Source organism: Palaemon carinicauda, chromosome 6, assembly GCF_036898095.1.
Source record: "Palaemon carinicauda isolate YSFRI2023 chromosome 6, ASM3689809v2, whole genome shotgun sequence".
NCBI lineage: Eukaryota > Metazoa > Arthropoda > Malacostraca > Decapoda > Palaemonidae > Palaemon > Palaemon carinicauda.
In genome coordinates this window covers 136,401,491-136,421,490 of record NC_090730.1, presented here as the reverse complement: position 1 = coordinate 136,421,490, position 20,000 = coordinate 136,401,491, and the positions used below count along the sequence as shown (strand labels likewise).

The following is a 20,000-nucleotide window of genomic DNA, read 5'->3' as shown; positions in this document are numbered from 1 at the left end:
ATATATATATATATATATATATATATATATATATATATATATATACGATGTGTGCATTAAAGACAATATTTAAGTCGTAACATGTCACTGGTGGAATGCAAGTCCAGATGAAACCCTCTAAGGCCACAAGAAAAGAAATGGCTTTAGTAAATAAATTATACCTTTCCTTTCCACAATCTTACATAAACAAGATGTCAATGCATTGGGTTGATAGTTTGTTTATAATAACTTGTCCTTACCAGGTTTTATTCAAATGCTAGTTCCCAAGTATTTGAATAACTATGATCATGCCATGTTCTGTTAATAAGGCTCAAAATAAATAACTTATACATTTTTAATCATTGCATATTGAATTCCATCGGGTCCAGGTGTTGCATCTTTGTAAGTAGCAAGTGCGGAGTCAAATTCCCTTTCAGTTAAAACAACATTATAAGATTCTTCCTTTACTGTTATAACATCTAGCATGTTTTGTTCTTCAATACTTCTATACACTACTGGTGACCAGGAGCTGTTTAACACTTGTATGATACATTGGAGAAATGATCGGTCAAGGCATTGTTAACCTCAGTTGCTCCAGTCACATACCTACCATTCACTTTCAACATTGGTGGTGGGTTGGGGCCTTGGATGATAAATTTGTCTGCTATCTTTTTTTACTTTCCTCCATACGGAAAATGGTGGTGTTCTATTGTTGACTGGGGAAACAAAAGATATTCAAGACCGGCGCCTGGCTTCTTTCATGGCACGACGGAACTGTGCTCTGCATTTTAGTATATTATCAAATTCTCCTCTGTACGGTGTCTACACAATCGAGTCCAATATTTTCTTGTGCCTCTGTGCAGGGCAGTTAGTTCTAAAGACCACCAGGGGACTGGTCACTGTTTGAATAACCCTGTGGTTTTGGGAATTGAATTGACTCTGCTGTATGGAGAGTCCCATTCACTAAGTCTATGGCATCATCAACACTTACAAACTGTTCTGCATTCACTTCAATTTCGCTTAGCTCCCGAATTCTATCCCAGTCTGCCTTGTCAAGGTTCCATCATGGCAGTCTCTGTAAAGTTGGATTATTGTTGGTGTTTAGAACGATTGGTGTATGATCACTAGTATGCCAATCGTCCAATGTTCTCCAATCGAAATCGAGAAGGCCGTTAGAGCTTGCAATTGAAAGGTCAATGCATGATAAGGTACCTGTCTGGAAATGAAAGTTCGTGGGCTCTCATGTATCCAGGAGTCTTACATCTTTATTCTCCACAACTGATGATATAATACTACCCCTTGTGTTTACTAAAATATCGTCTCTTATATTCTTACCAATCAAATATCTCAGTAAGAGAAAAGTTTGAGGGAGTTGTCAAATCACATCTGCTAAATTATCACGCGAGACGTTATCATTTACAGACAAGTAAAAAGAGATAATTGTATATTTTCTCCCTATATCTATATGTACAACCAATGCTTGCAGAGGTGTACGAATAGACAAAGATATTTTGGGAACATCTCGACGAACGTAAACAAGATCGCCATGGCTCCCAGCTCATTGATCATATGGTGTCCTATAGCTAACATACAATCAAGGGCAAGGAGAATTAGCATCATGCTTGCTCTCCTGTAGACATACAATTATAGGGGAGTGCTCATGAATGAGGAGCTTAAGTTCTTCATAATTGGCCCTTAAACCCTGACAATTCCATTGCAAAATGGAGGAAAAAATATGGTTTATTTTTTGGGGTGGAAGACACCTTGGATGAAGTCTTCTCATTGTAATTCTTTGGAAAGGGTCTTCATATATTGGGTTTTACATTTGTCTTTTTCTTTGTGTCCATTTTATCTTATTGTTGAGGAGGATGGTGGACCTCAACTTGAATGTCTGATTTATTTAAGCTGTCTTCCGGTTGATCAGAAACATTAATAGACAAATCATAAAATTAATTTGATGTAATAACTTTAAAGTTTCTTATGGAAGGGTGCGAGATAGATTGAGTCTTCTCTCTTTTTAGGTTAATAGGTGGCGATCTATTAGGTTTTTGCACCTTCCCCAATACAGGAGCACCAGGTAAGTTGGTTTTTAAGTGGAACCTCCATAAAATCAGGCAAGGACATGTCCTGAGAGAGGTTAGTACTAGTAATGGTAATGGGGAACGAAGGTTTTAGATATGGGCAATTCCCCAGTGTTAATAGACCTTGACAAAGCCTCACAAGGCAATATACTTACCTCGTTATGCAGCACTTTTTTACTACTAGATGACTTATTTAATTTCCTATAACTACTGGCAGTACTAGGTGGGTTTAAAGTCTCCTAAGGTAAATTTCCTATTCATTTTAATTCCTTTACATAACTGTTTGTTTTTTCATTAGTCTTGTGACATGTCCCACACTTATGTCCACATTGGATTTGTTGAGTGTAGCTTCTTACAACTCATGTAGCTCGCATCACCTATCAATGGATATATTATTTGAGTTGTAGTTCAAACACCTGGCCTCAAATGTACACTCTATATGGTAAGATTTTGAGGAAATGCGGCACATTGTTTTGCTTTTACACACTTAAGAAGGGTGTCCAAATCTAAAACAACTGAAACATTGAAGTAGGTTCTGTTTGAAAGGTCGTCCTTTAATAATTTCATTTTCAATAATATTATGGAAAGATACATTAGCATGCACTGTCCACACTGTTAATGGACACATGGCCAGTATATCCTCCTCTGTTAATTCATACAGGTTTTTATTGAAGACCAATCCCCTTCCAAAGATATAATCTAGGTGGGGTTTAATATCCAATGTAGTATACCACTACTTGTCTTTAGGTTAAATGGTATTACAGATTGTGTGCATGATTTGGCATGGATGAGGAAATATTTTTGCCCACAATGAGATATATCACTAGGAGCAATGGTTCCTACTTTTTTTCTGAATAAATTTGCAAATTTTGAAATAATTCCCTGTACTCCCTTTAGGCTCTGCAAAAAGCCACATTGATGGTTTTGGCTTTCTCTGGGAAGATTTTATTACATTACTGTGTTTTTCACACCAGTCGGCAGGTTTGTATACATCCAAATCTGTTAATACCTTATCACACAAACAACCCTTAGTATTAAAATTATTAAGTTTAACATGCATGATGTTACTTAGGGCATTAAATGATTTATCATGACTATCATAGGATATCCATCAATCCTTTCTATCACCTTGAAGTTTCACTCTTATTTCCAATATTATTACATAACTCTTAAATGCTCTATATAGCTCCTCATAATTAGTATCTATTGGAATTTAAGTAACATGAAGGATTCGCAGTTTCCTTATGTTGTCGAAATTACTTGGTTTTTTAACATTAGTAGAATGGTCCTTTTCAGTTCCTAGGTCACCAACATAATTTTCCTTAATTAAACTAGCAGAGGTCGTCAACAGTGTCACGGGTTGAATCAGCATATCCATGGGAGAGGGGTTCGTTATGAGAAGAATCCGTATGAAAGGCCCGTGCTTAGTTTTATTTTTTTGTTTGTTGATTGTTTTACTTGCTTGATAACATTAAGAAAGTATCATACGTTGGAAAGGAAATTTGCATTCCCCACTATCGGCACAGCGAGAGTATACTTCCCAGATGGTTCACTCCATACACCAAAACAGATATAGAGGCACCTGTTGAGATACTACCACTAGAGTGTTATTGGGCCTTTTGTCTAGCCAGACAGTATTATATTGGATCCCTCTTTCTCTCTCTGGTTTTGGTTCAAATTTCCTTTGCTTACACATACACCGAATAGTCTGGCCTATTCTTTCCGCATTCTTCTCTGTCCTCATACACCTTATAATACTGAGATTACTAAACAATATTTCTTAGCTTAAGGGGGTTGACACTTGCACCGTAGTTGTTCAGTGACTACTTTAGTCTTGGTAAGGGTAGAAGAGACTCTTTAGCTATGGTAAGCAGCTCTTCTGGGAGAAGGACACACCAAAATCAAACCATTGTTCTATAGTCTTGGGTAGTGCCATAGCCTCTGTACCATGGTCTTCTACTGTCTTGGGTACACTCGGGCACACTATTCTATATATTTTTCTTCCTCTTGTTATTTTGAAGTTTTTATGGTTTATATATGAAAGATTTATTTTAATGTTACTGTTCTTGAAATATTTTATTTTAGTTGTTCATTAAGTCTTTTGTAGCTTATTTGTCTCCTTAATTCCCTTTTCACTGTGCTAATTTCCCTGTTGGAGCCTCTGGGCTTATAGCATCCTACTTTTCCAACTAGGGTTGTAACTTAGCAAGCAATGATAATAATAATGATAATAATAATAATAATAATAATAATATGGAATCATTCTCCCCATATTTGTAATTATGGGCTTTTGGCCAGAAGCCCAGAGTCCTGCCTCAAGGATTAGATCCCCACGAATTCCAATGACCCAACCCTTGAGAGTAAATCGGACAAAAAAATTTCCAAACCATCTTCGGGAGGGTTGAGATCATCCAATACCCTCAAATACTTTCCAACTGTAATCCATTCTCCTATTCATCTAACGTCATCCCTTCTCCCACTCATCGAAGCAGGAGATCAAATTAATATTGACAAGAAGAAATAGATGAGAAAGGGAGAAATTTACATTCGAACTGGTGAAGCAATTTCCCCAAGTTCGAGAGGACTCTCCCTCGTCACAATGTTTCAACATGGAAACAATATTCCCTGTTGAAGCACGATGACTTCATCAAGGCATTCTCTCATTAAGAGGGTTTAGGGCTTCTGATGAACCTTTCATGGATGTCAGAAACAACTAAGCACATTATTTGTATCGGGGAGCACAATTACCATAGAAATTATAGCAAGCTCAGGAGGCCATTGACCTATGGTCATGCTAACTGACTTTAGTAAGGTATGGATAGGTATTGTCATACTGCATTAATACTTCAACTGTACCACTACTGACACCCATTTCGATTGCAGGGGTAAGCATAAAATCACTGCAAGCTGCAATTGTCTTCTGTTCATCTAATTAAATTCTTCGGTGACAAGCTGAAAGACGTTATCAACCCGAATTATCAAGATTTGAAGAACAACCGTTGCAGGCCAATTTCTGGATGAAATACAAGTTGGAAGGAACTGGTCAGCAGACTTCCCAAACCATTCTTTTTTTCTTCTTTTCAGATCAAAGCCGAACAGCATGATTCGTCGCTCTTTTTACTAATGTCATAGAGCAGAATGCTATCTCTTAGATGATGATTTCGATAAGTTGTAAAAAATCGCTTCTACCCGTTATTAGTATCTACAGTCTCAGCTGAGGACTCTTGTAGTTTTAGAGCTATGACCAGCGATTGGCCCACTTCATCCTCCCAGAGGACGTTCACCGTTGAGTGATAACTGTTACACAAAGGCCACCATGGTTTAGATTTCATTTTGCATTGGACATAAATGTCAGCAAACTGGTTGTAAGTGGCAGGCGACATACAATGGCAAGTTTTTGTGATGTGAATATGCCATAAAAGCCACCTGAAATTATTATCCTCACATAACTCCTAGAATAACCATTGTGCTATATGGTAACAGAACTTATAATACTCAATTTGCACCAATCTCGTCTGTTTTCCTTTAATATTAAGGGGAGACGAAACACACTCATACAACAGTTTTTCATAACTCTCTCAATTATATTTTTTTTGAAAAAGTATAGTGGAAAAACATTTACAAAGCTGACAGACAACATGATTGTAAAAAAAAGTAATGTATATCTTTTAAATGATTATACTAGATGTACGTCCACGTCTCAAAAAGTTTTGCACGAAACTAAAAATATGCACTAATTTATCAGGATTTTTTATGTCTAATATTAAAAAGAAGGGAAGAGACACGTTTAAACAAATGAACTAAACATAATGATTAACATATGTGAATATTTACACGCAATTTTTTTTTTTTTGGGGGGGGGATGTTTTTTCCCCAACAAAATAAGTTTCCGGTTCTGTCAATTTTGTTAAACTTGATGTATGAAAGTGTGTGATTTTATCAAATCTCTTTTGTGAGACAAGTCTCGGGAGTAACATATATAGTGAGATTAGAATAGCAAGTAAAACTGAGGATCGTAATTATACTGGATGAGAGAAATAAATTTTCTTGATCAATCTCCCCCAAATTTTCGCAATGATTAGTTGCCATGATTTCCCAAGCGAGTTATTGGACTTCTTTCTACTGGGTTTATATGAGTTAGAATGGGAAAACCATTGCAAATGGTTCCCAATACGTACTGGACTGAAATTCATAATTAAGATTTACTCAAAATTTAAACTAAAATAGGAATATGTAAAACAAAGCATTGGTTAGATATTAAGCCCATTGCCATAAGAAATCTTTGCAGCTAGCTAGTAATATATTCTCATTAGGAAAAATAGTGTAATAATCATTAAAGGTTACTCTATCTATTTATCAAGGCACTTGCCCATTTTGGGGTGTGGCCGACATCAAACAAAGGAACAAAGGGGACCTTTCCTCTCTCCACTCCTCCCAGCCTGACGAGGGATTCAGCCAAGTTTCCCTAAAAAATTGCGTAGTGCGAGAAAAATTTACTTAATTAGAAGAATAATCATGCTAGCCAAATAACATATATATTGAAGGAAATCTAAGGATTGTCAGGACAGGACACTATATAACCCTGTTGTACGTTATTTATATAGAAAGATAATTCTTCCGTTTATTTCTTACCTAATGCCAAAAAAAGTGTAGATTACTATATCTGAATAAATCCCACGTACAAATAATAAAAAAACTCATTCAAAAGTATGTTTTGAACTTAACATCATTATGCAGCAAATTGATAAATTGATAAAACTTCAACCATTTGTTATCTTCTAGATCTTATAATACTCCATGCTATCTAACTTCATAAATGAATTAGGTAGATTTATTAAATGGATGGAAAAGACCAAAGAGAATGTGCGTCATGTCAAAATTGATCAGCTTCACCAAGAGACAATATTAGTTTTCAAATTTTGGTCGTTAATACAAGTTATAATTACTTATACCGCTATAAACTAACACTAATTTCTAATTTTTTGATTCAATAACCCTCTGAAAACTGAATGACACAAACAAAATATTGAAATGTATAAAAAATAATTATTACTCATCGTTAAAAGTAGGGTAAACCCACAAAGAAATCCTTCAAGAAATGGTAACCGCTCAGCGTAAGGATTTTCTTTCTTATTCTACTATTCAGAATGTGGCTGCTGGATTCAGTTGGGAGGGCACAGCAAATTAACCCCCTTGTTAAAAAGATCAAAACATTAACCAAAAACGAGTAAGTTGATAAAGTTCACAGCAATATCTTAGATAACAGCTAAGGACATAGAGAATTTACTTTTTTCTTTGTTAAACAAAAGTCAAAGTGCTCATCAATTGAGTAGGATAAGAGCTTCTCTTCAACAGAAGGTAATCAAATAGGGTACTGGCACAAAATACTTGCACCCTTTAGATTCTTGCCTAAGACTGGGTTTACATAGTTTTACTTTGAATATCTTTACCTCCAAAATAGTAAACATTAAACTAAGTATGAATAAGTAAACAGACGAACTTTCTAAGACGCTTGTAAATATCATAGTTAATTGGGGGTAATAATGGCCTTTACTTCTATTAAAAATCCTGCATATAAGAAAAAAACAGAGGGGGTGGCAGAAGCCTAATTGCTGTTGGCGTCTTTATGTACACTTAGATTCAAAAGTCCGCCGACACTCAAGGGGAATCGTTCGTCAGAGGTCTCTCGTGTTACCATGACAAAACAGAGAAAGAGTTGGTCTTCTTACTACCTTCAAGGAAATGGGCGGAGACTTGTCCAACCTCAACGAACGCTTAAAAATATTACAAATCGAGTTGCCATATTTCATTCTATGGTATCATTTGTTCCTCGAGTATTCACTACAAATACATAAAACACACACACACACACACACATATATATATATATATATATATATATATATATATATATATATATATATATATATATATTTGTTTTTACTATTCTTTTGAGGAGCCCAGTAGACACTTTCAATGGATGGGTAGGTGGTGGTGGGGGGGGGGGGGCGCCTAGGTAGGGGGGATTACTCCTCCCCCGGGCAATCCGACACTGAAGAATTTGAGGAAACAAGGAAGGCATTTGTATTTTAGAGGTTGTGGAAAGAGGTTAAGAAATTCTGTATACAACTTGTAAAATATTGTATCATTGCCTCAATCTAATTTGATAACCGTTAATGTTCCATGAAATATTGCTAACCTAATTCATAATTAGTTCATTTGTAGTAGCTAGTAGCAACCGAATAAATAGCCTTTGTTGTTCTAAGGTTGATTTGTAACCAAAGTTAACTATTAACTATAATAAATAATCTGTGATGGAAACAGTAAATACTGATGACTGCATAGCATTTTAAATACAATCAGAATTTAGTTTATTGAATCGAAAAGGAATTGTATTGCGATAAATGAAACCACGATTACATTCTAGCAAAACCTTTTAGAAATTTGCTTAATTGATAAATCATATATAAATGTCTCTTGTCCTCAGAACAACATAATTTTCCAAGGATTTGTAATGAAAGTAAGAAATACTAATTTTCCCGTAATATATTCTCTAATTTTCCAAAAAAAAAAAAAAAATATATATATATATATATAAGCGCGGGGGGGGGGGGCATGAGCACAAAATTATTTCCTACACTAATACTTTGGCTGTAAGTTATCAGTGATTATGTAATTACTAGTAGCTTTATCTTAAGAAAATTACGTAGATTGATTACGCTGACTTCTAATAATCGTGATTCAAATAGGCGTAAGTCTCCATGATCAAGTTCCTATTTGTGTTCCTTTCATTCATTCTTTATTCATTCGTTTATTAAACATCCTCGACATTTTTAAGAAAAATTGCCTTTTTCGCCGGTATTCATCTAAGGCCGTCAATTTTAGTTCCTAGTTTCTCACTATCCCTCCAGAAAAGAAATTTCTCCTGAGCGGCTACAAGAAACACCTGCACTTGACCATTCCAACATGGAACCTTTCGAAATTTGTGTGAAGCCAAAACCAGATATTCCTTAGCTGGATTAGAAAATAAGTCATTTTGAACACTATTTCACTCACATTTTTTATACAATTTCAATCATATTCCTTTATGATTATTCCAGTTAACGAAAATATCTTGGTTGATTTTAAAGCAAACGGGCAAATTATCCTACAGAGTACTTTCGTAATGAGCATATTAATTTTAAAACTTGTGGTATGTGGAGGACTACAGAACATAATGATCTATAGTAACTAAATAGTATAACTTCGAGCCGGACAAATGTTGGTATAAGGATTCTTTCTAACGAATCCTTCAAACACTCATAAGACAACGACTCTCTAGTTAAAGCTATTATTGTTCCAAAATCTACCATTATGTGGATGAGCATTTAAGACTAACAAAATAATTCCGTTATCGCTACTCGATGATAACTATCTCCAATTTTGCCATAGGGCCTCAGTAATTATTAAGCAAATTAAAGCTCTTGCAATAAAGATTGAATTAGCAACACAGCAAAGATTTTACAGTATAAATTTAAAACTCTATTTTAAATGTCAATGCCAACCGTTCTTAGCCACAAATACGGGCAGGAAAGGAAAAGTAAAAACTTTTATGAATAAAGGGCAAGTGGGTTGCGAACTAAAGACTGAGATGGCACATCCCCTTGAATCTGAATGACTTGGGAAATATTTTAGAGTAAAGTATCCTTATGTATTCCAAAATGTTCCTATCTATGAATATCTAAAGGCCTATGAAAGTCTTTAGCAATCAATTTAGCATTCTAAAACTAAGTTTTTGGAAGCATAATACAATCATTTTTATTGGAACCATTGCAATATCAAGCGAAAATTTCTCATGATATGCATGAATGTCTAGAAATCAATTTATATGGTGACCAATTACTACATTCACTACTGTAATCTCTCTCTCTCTCTCTCTCTCTCTCTCTCTCTCTCTCTCTCTCTCTCTCTCTATGAATGTCCTCAAGGAGTCAAGGCTCGTATAACTCATTTATGGCGTTTTTATGAATACTTTACAGCATAGAGCCATAAATGAAACTGGAACAAGACTAATGTCGGATCTCCGAACAATATAATGTAGCTGTTAACGGAAGGAATTGTTAAGTTATGCCACTCCATTAATTTCTACATGCTTATACAGATTCTAGATTTATATATATATATATATATATATATATATATATATATATATATATATATATATATATATATAATGTGTGTGCGTCTGTGTGTGTGTTTTGTGTATTTGTATTGGATAGTTGAGATGTCAAATGATACCACAGCATAAAATATGGCAACAAGATTTATAATATTTTCCAGCGTTCGTTGAGCTTGGATAAGGCTCCGCCTATCTCCTAAGAAGTAGTAAGAAATGCAACTCTTTATTTGTTTTGTCATGGTAACACTAGAGACCTCTGACGAGCGATTCTCCCTGAGTGTCGGCGGACTTTTGAATCTAAGTGTACGGCATGTCAGGCTTGGGTATTCTGACAATTTGGCGCCTCGTATTAGAAGTACTAGTCTCGGTTAGAAGCCTATTGCTGCAATGTGGATGAAGAAGGCAGACGATTGTGGTACCTCATTTAATAGTCTGATTTGTTCCCGATTCGTAAATTCAAATCTCACCTGATTTGTCACCATTTTACAAACAATAATGAGATCAGCCATACATTAGCGTAGTATCATCATCTTTTTCTCCAAATACTCAAAAAGTTGACGGGAAACAATTATTTTTTTCCAAGTTATATGTATCCCAGACCTAACTGGACAGAGGATCAAGTGCATATTATTGATACTTAGATAAACATTATATAACCAATATTCACCCATAGGAAGTGTGAAGGGTTAGTATCATCATTGGAACAGCGAGTTTTATATTGGAGGATATTTCGCCAATTTTAGTAGGTTCAGTATTTCATAAGAGTACCTGGCACATCATCTTAAGAGGAGTCCTAGCATAAACCGATTGATTCTCATGAACGCAAGGGCTAACTGTAGACTTACTCTGTGAAATTATGTCAAGATGTTTGAGCAATAAAAAAGAGCTTATTCTCGGGGATTTATTTCTGTCTTTCTTTCTTAGGAGCATACGGTCATAAGATAAACAGGAAAACAATACTCTCTTGGAAACTTGAGTTCTGTAAACTGAAAAGTAATACCAATTTCAGGAAACTTTTTTAGGAACTAAAACCTATCAGACGTAGCTAAATTTCGTTCTTTGGTAGCGTAAAGTTGGATATTAAGAAATTTTCGTTTGTAAATATTAATCATACCAACACAAGACTTTTTATCAACGCCGTGTAATTATTTTTTTTTATTCACACTTGTGAATTTTGTTACAAATATACACTAACCATATCACGATACAATGCTCAAACCACTAATTAAGATCAGTGCTGGTATCAAAATTTACCTCTTGTGTATCTTTTTTTCAATATACAGTTGTAAGGACCAGCAGAATTGTTGTACTCTGCATTTATATGGCAACTATCTATTAGGGTCAATATAAATGTCTGTACATATTATACCAGTTATTTTCACCTCTGACTGACAAAAACATATGAAACTTCCTAAAGTGTTTAGGCAATATTTCAAGGTCTACAGTCCTCTCTGCCATATTACTCACTAGAGCATTTGATAATAAAAAAAAAAAAATATACTAAAACAGCAATCACCGGAGCAAAAAATCCTGAAGAAATTGGCCCAAGGGTACCCAAGCCATGCTTTAACCACACCTACGTAGATTATGCCAAAGGACTATCAGATGCTGTAACCAATTACCTGCGCGACGTGAGAGATGTAGCAACTAATAAACAATGGCAAACAAAAGATAATTCCTATACACCATACAAATTCTATGACTGCCATCCCCTTATAAATTTGATCAGAATCGTCACTGAGAGGCGTACTTCCTTGATGTTTGCTAAAAACTTCCTGCATGAAACTACAGCAAAGCATATATGTAAAAAACAAAGGGTCCCGAGTGTGCCCATAACTTCCTTGGATAAAATGAATATAGGCCAATTATTGTATGCTTTCTCCCTAACAAAAAGGTAATTTGAAAAATGGATACGTTTCAGTAAATTAAACTCCAATGGTGCAATTGCCATTTCAAATGAGGGATATACTACTACTACTACTACTACTACTACTACTACTACTACTACTACTACTACTACTACTACTACCACCACCAATAACAATAATAATTGTAAAATTACAATACCTTCTGTAACAGGTGAATGAAAATTTGTACCCTCTTGCACGCGCAAACACAATTACAATACTCAGGAATTGCTTATGCAGAGTAGGCTGCACTAGGGAGACAAGGAGTTTAGATGTAGAGAAATTTTAATTCAACCTAAAGTCGGTCCCAAGCATAGTAAAGATGCAAGGAGAAACTAAGAAGATTGTATATTTCAACACAAAGAAACCGATAATTAAATCAAACCTATTTATACAGAATAATCCAGACAATTTGAACAAAAGGAGACAATATGAATCATAGTCGTTACGAATCTAAGAAAACACGACTCTTTGATATAAAAAAACTTAGTTTGACCAAAAGTCGGCTTTATAAAATAATGCACAAGCAAGTTAAAGATCATATAAACAATTACTAATGATTGTGTTTTCTATGACCTGCGAGAAAAAATCCGAAAAGACACCTACAACATTCTATTATTCTATAAATTTTTAAAAACCAAGCTTATTTTTATATAGCTAGACTTGCTTTAAGCATTGGGTTAAATTGTGATGTTGGTTTCTAAGTATCTGTGGATACTGTAGAAACTTCGAACAACGTGCACTATACAGCTCCTTTCCTAAGACTATTTCATGGCATCACACCAATTTAATACTACTTCATAGTTCAATCGCCTTGATATCCCATTGCAGTTTTCAAAAGATAAATTGCTGAATTTCATTGACGTAAAGTGTCATTAAAGCTCAAAAAAAGACTTTAGGGTATAGCACATTTCAGAAAATTTCAAGGAGATTGAGATTGTCCTATGAAAATTCGAATTGCATTTCTTTTTCTTTTTAAAAATTTGTCTTTATTCACAAGATCAATTTATTAAGGAATGTTTGTTCAAATGTTCCTAGTAAGTAAGAAGTAACACCCACCTGATAATTGAAAATAGTCAGGCTAAAAATATAATATTGACTTATTCCGTTCGATTAGACTTTCGGAGAAACTAACAATCGGAAGCAATTGACTGGTCTGACAGTACTAGGAGTGTACCGTAGGGGCTAAAAAAAATGATTTATACTTACTAATAATCGAGGAAAATATTTAAAAAAAAAAAAAATTTCCCATTATTTAAGAACTAGCATGCGCCTTCCATCCTACATCTTTGGTCCCGGTCTCGTCAGCAATTATACTCACTGTTCCGGCCCTAGTTTATTCATAATAAAGATAATTTATGTGACTCCCATCTCTGATTACATCTGTACAGTATACATGATTAACCATCTAATTACCCTTTCTCTTTCATCAAATGGCACCTAAGAACACATAAAATATGAAATGGAATTGTTCGAGCATGAAATGGATTTCAGTTGTATACTGCAGATCAACCAATCGGAAATTTATAGCGTGGCATTTATCCTAATCACTAATCTGTGATACTGTTCGTGGAAGGCTTCTCGCGTCTTCAAAATTGGATGATGCTGAGAATTGAAGTTTAATTTCATTTTCTTAAGCGGATGAGTTGTTAGATTTTTATTCCCTAAGCAGATAGTAAATCACGATAATCTATTGACTGAAATGAGAGAGCTTGAGAGTTCTTTTAGGTCTGCGACTTGACTAGTTTTAAGAGGCATTAGTTACCAGACTAGATGTGGTAATAGTTATACAAAATAAGTCAAAAGATAAAACAATAAGTATGGCTTACAACAATACAAATTTATTACAAGAATATTTAATACAAAATTCTTAAAATTTATCACTTAGTGCATTTAAAACGGTAATAAGATGTAAGTTCACTTAACAGAATACATAATTACATAATTTGCATCTCATCCCACACTCGCCTTTCCTAAAGCATGTAATATAAAAAAGTACAGTTTTCTATTAATGAAATACAAAAGATGCTTATCTGCTGCTACATGCAGAACTCTGGTCTAAATTATACAGTTAGGTTTAATAAAATGATTTAGTAACACTTGATATCACAATAGCAAGTTAAGTTAAAGTTTAGGTTACGAAGTAGTTAGACCAAGTTTACTATAATGTGATTATACAAAGTTCTTAACACTTTTTGTAAAAGTCATTCAAACACAAAATTACACTAGGCTTCGATAGTTATTAACATTTCAGTTCCTAAGAACAGTTCAAGTACAATCAAAGTTATATTATCTGAGAGGTCAGAGATGTCTTAGAGAACAGAGATGAGATCCTGAAAGAAACTTAAACTTTTTCTGCCCTCTAAAGAACGGTCGTAGCTGAACCTCCGAAGATATGTGTCCTCTTCTAACCCAAACCAATATTTATATAGCCAACCTCTGGTATGCATTAAGCTGTGCGGGTGCACCAGTTAGGTGGTAACAGATGCAGTAATTGCAACTAACTTCATCTCAACAAACTGTTTGGGAAGGGGTAGTACTGTAATCCGGTTCTGCCTGCATATTCAGGGGCCTATAATCCCCACACAGATGAAGAGAGCCATCTCTCTTCATAACAATGTGCAAGGGTGGTGACCATGGTCTTCAGGCCTTTTGGTAAAGGCCCATTTCTTCCATTTCGGAGAAAATTTCTTTAACGACTGCCAAAACCTTCGGTGCCCGATGTCTGAATCTGGCGAGCACTAGGAGGCCCCGTTGTCTTGATACAGTAATAAAAATCTGGACGGAAAACTTCCGGGTACGATGTGAGGAGATGGGCGTAGGTATCCATGGGTGAACTGATGTGGAAAACGAGGTCGGAGAGGGTGGGTTGGAGAGGAGTCAAGGAGTATGAATCCGCGTTGACTAACCATCAGTGAGCTACATCGACCAGGAGATGGAAGCGTGAGAGGAAGTCGGCACCGAGGATTGGCAATGTGACGGCATCAACGTGAAACTTCTAAATATATTTGGCACTTCCAAACAATAATGTGAGGGTTTCATAACCGTGGGTGGATATCACAGATCTGTTGGCAGCTAACAAGCTGATTTCAGCAGACATAGACAGATTAGGTCATGTCCTGGAGAGTGGCCTTGGAAGAAGAGAATGGCTAGCATCCGTGTCTACCAAAAATCGCTCACCTGTACCTGCATCATTTGCACATTTCTTTGCAGCAGCCCTGAATTTGGAATGGTAGTAGCATAACTGCAGCCAATGGGTGTCATGAAGTGGCTGGAGATGTCGTTGGTTGGGGTGTAAGTGAGGAGGGGTATATGTGGGTGGTGGGTGGCTTTGTCACCGCTCCAGTACATCATGGCATGGGTGTCTGTGTCGTACCTCATTCACATTAACTTTGTTCACTTCGTCAGGAGTGGAGGCGTTGATGGAGGTCTGGAAAGTGGTTAAGTGACTGTCCATAAGGGCATCGACTTTGGTCACCAGATCCTTCATGGGCAAAATATCAACATCGGCGATAGCAGCACATACCGGTTTGGGTAGGCACCATACCCATAGGCCACGAAGTAGATTCATTTCACGAGAAGAGCCGTCTGCGACACATTGTAGGCGAGCGAAGCCTTTTGGTCCCCCAACGGTTGTTGAGAGAGCTGAAAAAGTTTCACTATGCGGGTGGCAGGGGATAGTGAGTACTGCTCCAGGAGGTATGATTTGAGGGCATCGTACGTTATTGGCGTGTCTCCTTGCTTGCACAGCCAATGGAGATATCCGGGAAAGTGTCCACGGGGATGATGCGAAACTGGACTTCAGCACGCCGAAAACAGGTGAATGCTTCTCCGCTGGAGGAGGACGGTAGTTTAAGGGGAGTGGCGTTGATAGGAGAGTCAGTTTCTGATGGTAGCATCATCAAACAATAACACACCGTAGTGCAGAGGAAAGCGGGAGGGAACTAACACTCCAGTGGTCACAAATGTGCGGATGCACCAGTTATGGGGTAACTGAGAGACTGAGTTATTGCCACTAACTTCACTTCAACAGAGCAAGTTTTTATAACAAGTTTCCGTGAAAGAAGGTCACAAAAATTCAAACAGATTGATTCAAGCACATGCAGGCAGAAACAAGTTATCAGTACAAGGGGAGAGAAAAAAAAAAAAAAAAAAAAAAAAAAAAAAAAAAAAAAAAAAAAAAAAAAAAAAAAAACAGACTGTTGTATTGTACAAGCGTGTGATACATGTGCGGTATAAAGTTATTTCTCAAGCGATACATCACCTAACCCGGGATCCAAAATATTCTTAAGGATATTTTTTATATAAGAACTTTCCATAATTTCCTAGGATGATACTAAAATTATTCATATTTATGTGATAAAAAACTACACATTATCGTAAAGAAAACTATTATTATTAATACATAATTTAATTCTTTAATGGCTGCTCTTTTTAAATGAGGTTCTTCCTCTCTAACTTCCACATATTAGCATATTAGCACACGTGCTTCATATTGACTTTTCCCACATCAGAATAAAATTACTTTGTATCATATTTTACTGCTTCGTAGTAGATTCATTAAAAATCACCCTCCATTTATGTACTTTATACATATGTATATATGACCCCGAACAAATAAATAACATTGCCTTATAATGATAATAATAAAAAACATAAAAAACAACTATTACTGCTCATATAACTGTAATAATTTCAAGCTCTTAAGAAATAAACTTCATAATCCTCATCTCGAGAGGAATAATCTTTTAAAAAATGACATGTAGGATATCTTATCTTTAAAGTTTTTCTCCAGATAAAGAACTGTGATAATATACGAAAATAGATTAACTTGAAATGTAAAGAGTTAAATTCACGGCTAAAAAGTTTTTAATTATTTTTCCGTTAATATGAAATCAATACTACGGATGAAATTATGAATTTTAGTAGTCAATATATGATAGAAACTACCTGTCAGCTGTATATGCTTTTATTAGCTTATGAACTTCGTTAAAAACCAATTCCCTCACAATCATGCTTGGCAAAATTTTGGTCGGGATTTAATTTACAACTTAAAGTAATGATGTCACTACGCAATATTCTGCGATGATGATGTGCAGCATCATGTCTTAATGATGTTTTGATGGACTAATAATTCTGTGCTCGTTCATTGTTAGGTGTCTGGCGAGGATACCAGTTTATGAAACCTATGACCCAAGTTGAAGATATGCATTTGGGCATTAAAAAATAAAATAGATAATATATTTGAATCTAAAACTTGTTCATTATGAGCAAAATCAATTCTTCTAAAACGATCTTATCAAATTTATTGGTCAGCTTTTTTCTCTTTATCACATACTTATGCTGTTCAAACCTGCTTAGTTCCATTTGAGAAAAATAAGTATCGAAATATTTTCGCACATATTGTGAAAATAAAACAAACATAGGATGCACATAAATTTAGATTATCCTTTAGAATCCCCTAAAACCATTACTAGGACGAAGTAGAAAATAATCTGGTCAAAATCCGAAATATAATCCATGTTAATGAGCGAGCTTTATAAAACAACACAATCTTTAGCTTGAATTAGGTTCGGACGGACTATAACATATATGGAATAAATGTTTGCCAAAGAGAATTATGAGTATCATATGGTATAAAGATAAAAAAGTTTTGCTTTGTAGCAAAATTACATAGGGAAGCGATGATAAAGGGACGCTAAATCAGCTAAGCTTCTTAGTTACAACAAGATTCAACATTTAAAAGTCCAAGTGTTCTCCAAAAGACAAAACGTGATGCAGCACACACAGAGAGAGAGAGAGAGAGAGAGAGAGAGAGAGAGAGAGAGAGAGAGAGATTAGTTCATTAATATCCTCTGCTCAATAATCTTATAAAAAAAGACTTTAATTGTTTATGCAAGGACAACTTTCAATGATAATTGGTAGATGAAATGAAAATATATTATAAAACATTAAAACTAAACTTTTCAATACCAGATCATAAGACTTACAAACTAATTAGGATTTCCATTCACAGCTAATATTTCCAGGACAATTACCACTGACCCATATCACAAAGTGATGAACTCAAACTTTTTCTACTTAAGCGCACACACAAAGGTATTAAAGTATTAATAGGAAAAGAAAGAGAATGTAATACAAATCTCTTATGTATAATAATTGCAACAGGCAGATTCATTTCAAAATTTTTAAGTTCATCATCATGAGGGAGACAATGCCCTTTGGGTTTGATCTACATTTTCCTTTATTCTTTCCCAAGGGTGGTGAAGCTGATATTCCAGTCTGTTGCAACCGGACTAGTCATTGGGCCTGAGGTCCTATGGTTTCATTAGAAGTGAAGGCAGTAAAGAAGAGAGGTAACCACTAGCAGATATACATAGATTTACAATCATATATATCCAACTCACACACACACACACATACACACACACACACACACACACACACACACATATATATATATATATATATATATATATATATATATATATATATATATATATATATATCAAGACCTGCATTTTATTTTTCAAAAATTTCTTTTAATAAATGATCTTCAATTGTGGGAGGAGCATAACTTATAAGTTTTACGATGTATGGATGGATGGATATAAAAGAAATAAATACCCTTTCAAGCCCGTTATCATAGGGAGATCCAAGTTACATACTTGTAGATGTCACTGGATTATAAAGCATTTACAACTCTTCCTGATGAAATAGAAAAAAAAATCGGTTTAGATATAGTTGATTTATGTAACAGTAATAATCATCATACTCGCTCTAATAGATTGTCCTGTTTTAACGTATTATAATAAAATTAGTATATCATTTATTCTTACATTCTAAAGACAATATCTCATGCAAAGGTACACAATTTCAAATTTCCTATCCTATCTATTTTAATGCGCATTTACTGCAGAATCAACTGGATGTGTTTATTATACATTTTTTCATTGCTTACTTTGTTTAACAGCAACGCAGATTTGAAGAAAAAATACTAGCTCAGTAATTGAATTTCAAATAAAAATATTACTCATTTCGAAGCTTCGTAAAATTCAGAACAAGTAATTAAGGTTCCATCACAAATTGTAACAATGCTCTAGGATGCATATCATTTTTTTTTTTTTTTTTTTTTTTTGTGAAAACGAGAAATCGAGGTCACTCTCAGTAAGATATGTGACACATTGTGTCATTCAATACCCTTTATGTTTCAAGCACTCTAACACAAACAATTCTTAGCTTGAACCTATTGCAAAATAGTTTCTCTCCCACGTTTCAATTCTCTATTCCATATGGCAGGTGTTTATGATGCATTTTTTAGAGAATCTATAATTAATGTTTATTACTATCAATTTGGAATTTTTATTTGCGTTAGTTCCCATTCTATAAATCAAAGAAGAAACAGTATAAGGTGTGTGGGACTCGTAGATTTCAGAAGGGACTTTAAAATCATAATTTTTACCTCCACCAACGAAGTTGGGAAGAGAAGTTTTCGCCCGCGTTAGTCCGTGGACATTTGTTTATGGACAACTTCCTGGCCACAATTTTACTCAAAGAGTAGTAAAACTTTCAGAGATTAATATTCATGCTAAGACGTAGACTTGATTCAATTTTGAAAGTCCTGGGTCAAATGTCAAGGTCAAGGTCGACCGAATTAACCCTAACATTAACCACACGTTCGCACATGGTTGTCACACAAGACTGCAAATACGCCTACAGTCTAAATATTTTCTGGGAAAGACAAGCTGGTTTCGAGAAATAAGCTGCCGTGGCGGATGTCTGCGCTCTAAGTGTGTTTTTCTAGTTATTGTTTTTATCATCATTATTTCTACTATTATTTGTAATTCATCTAAGGAGTTTCTACAGTTAGAAAAT

The 20,000-nt window shown here is 35.1% G+C and overlaps 1 long non-coding RNA gene across 1 annotated transcript in view; it reads right to left on the bottom strand.

The window, feature by feature from the left end:
- LOC137642197 (uncharacterized) overlaps positions 1 to 20,000 on the bottom strand; it is a 309,335-nt gene that overhangs the window by 116,279 nt on the left and 173,056 nt on the right. The gene's annotated exons all lie outside the window — the stretch shown is intronic.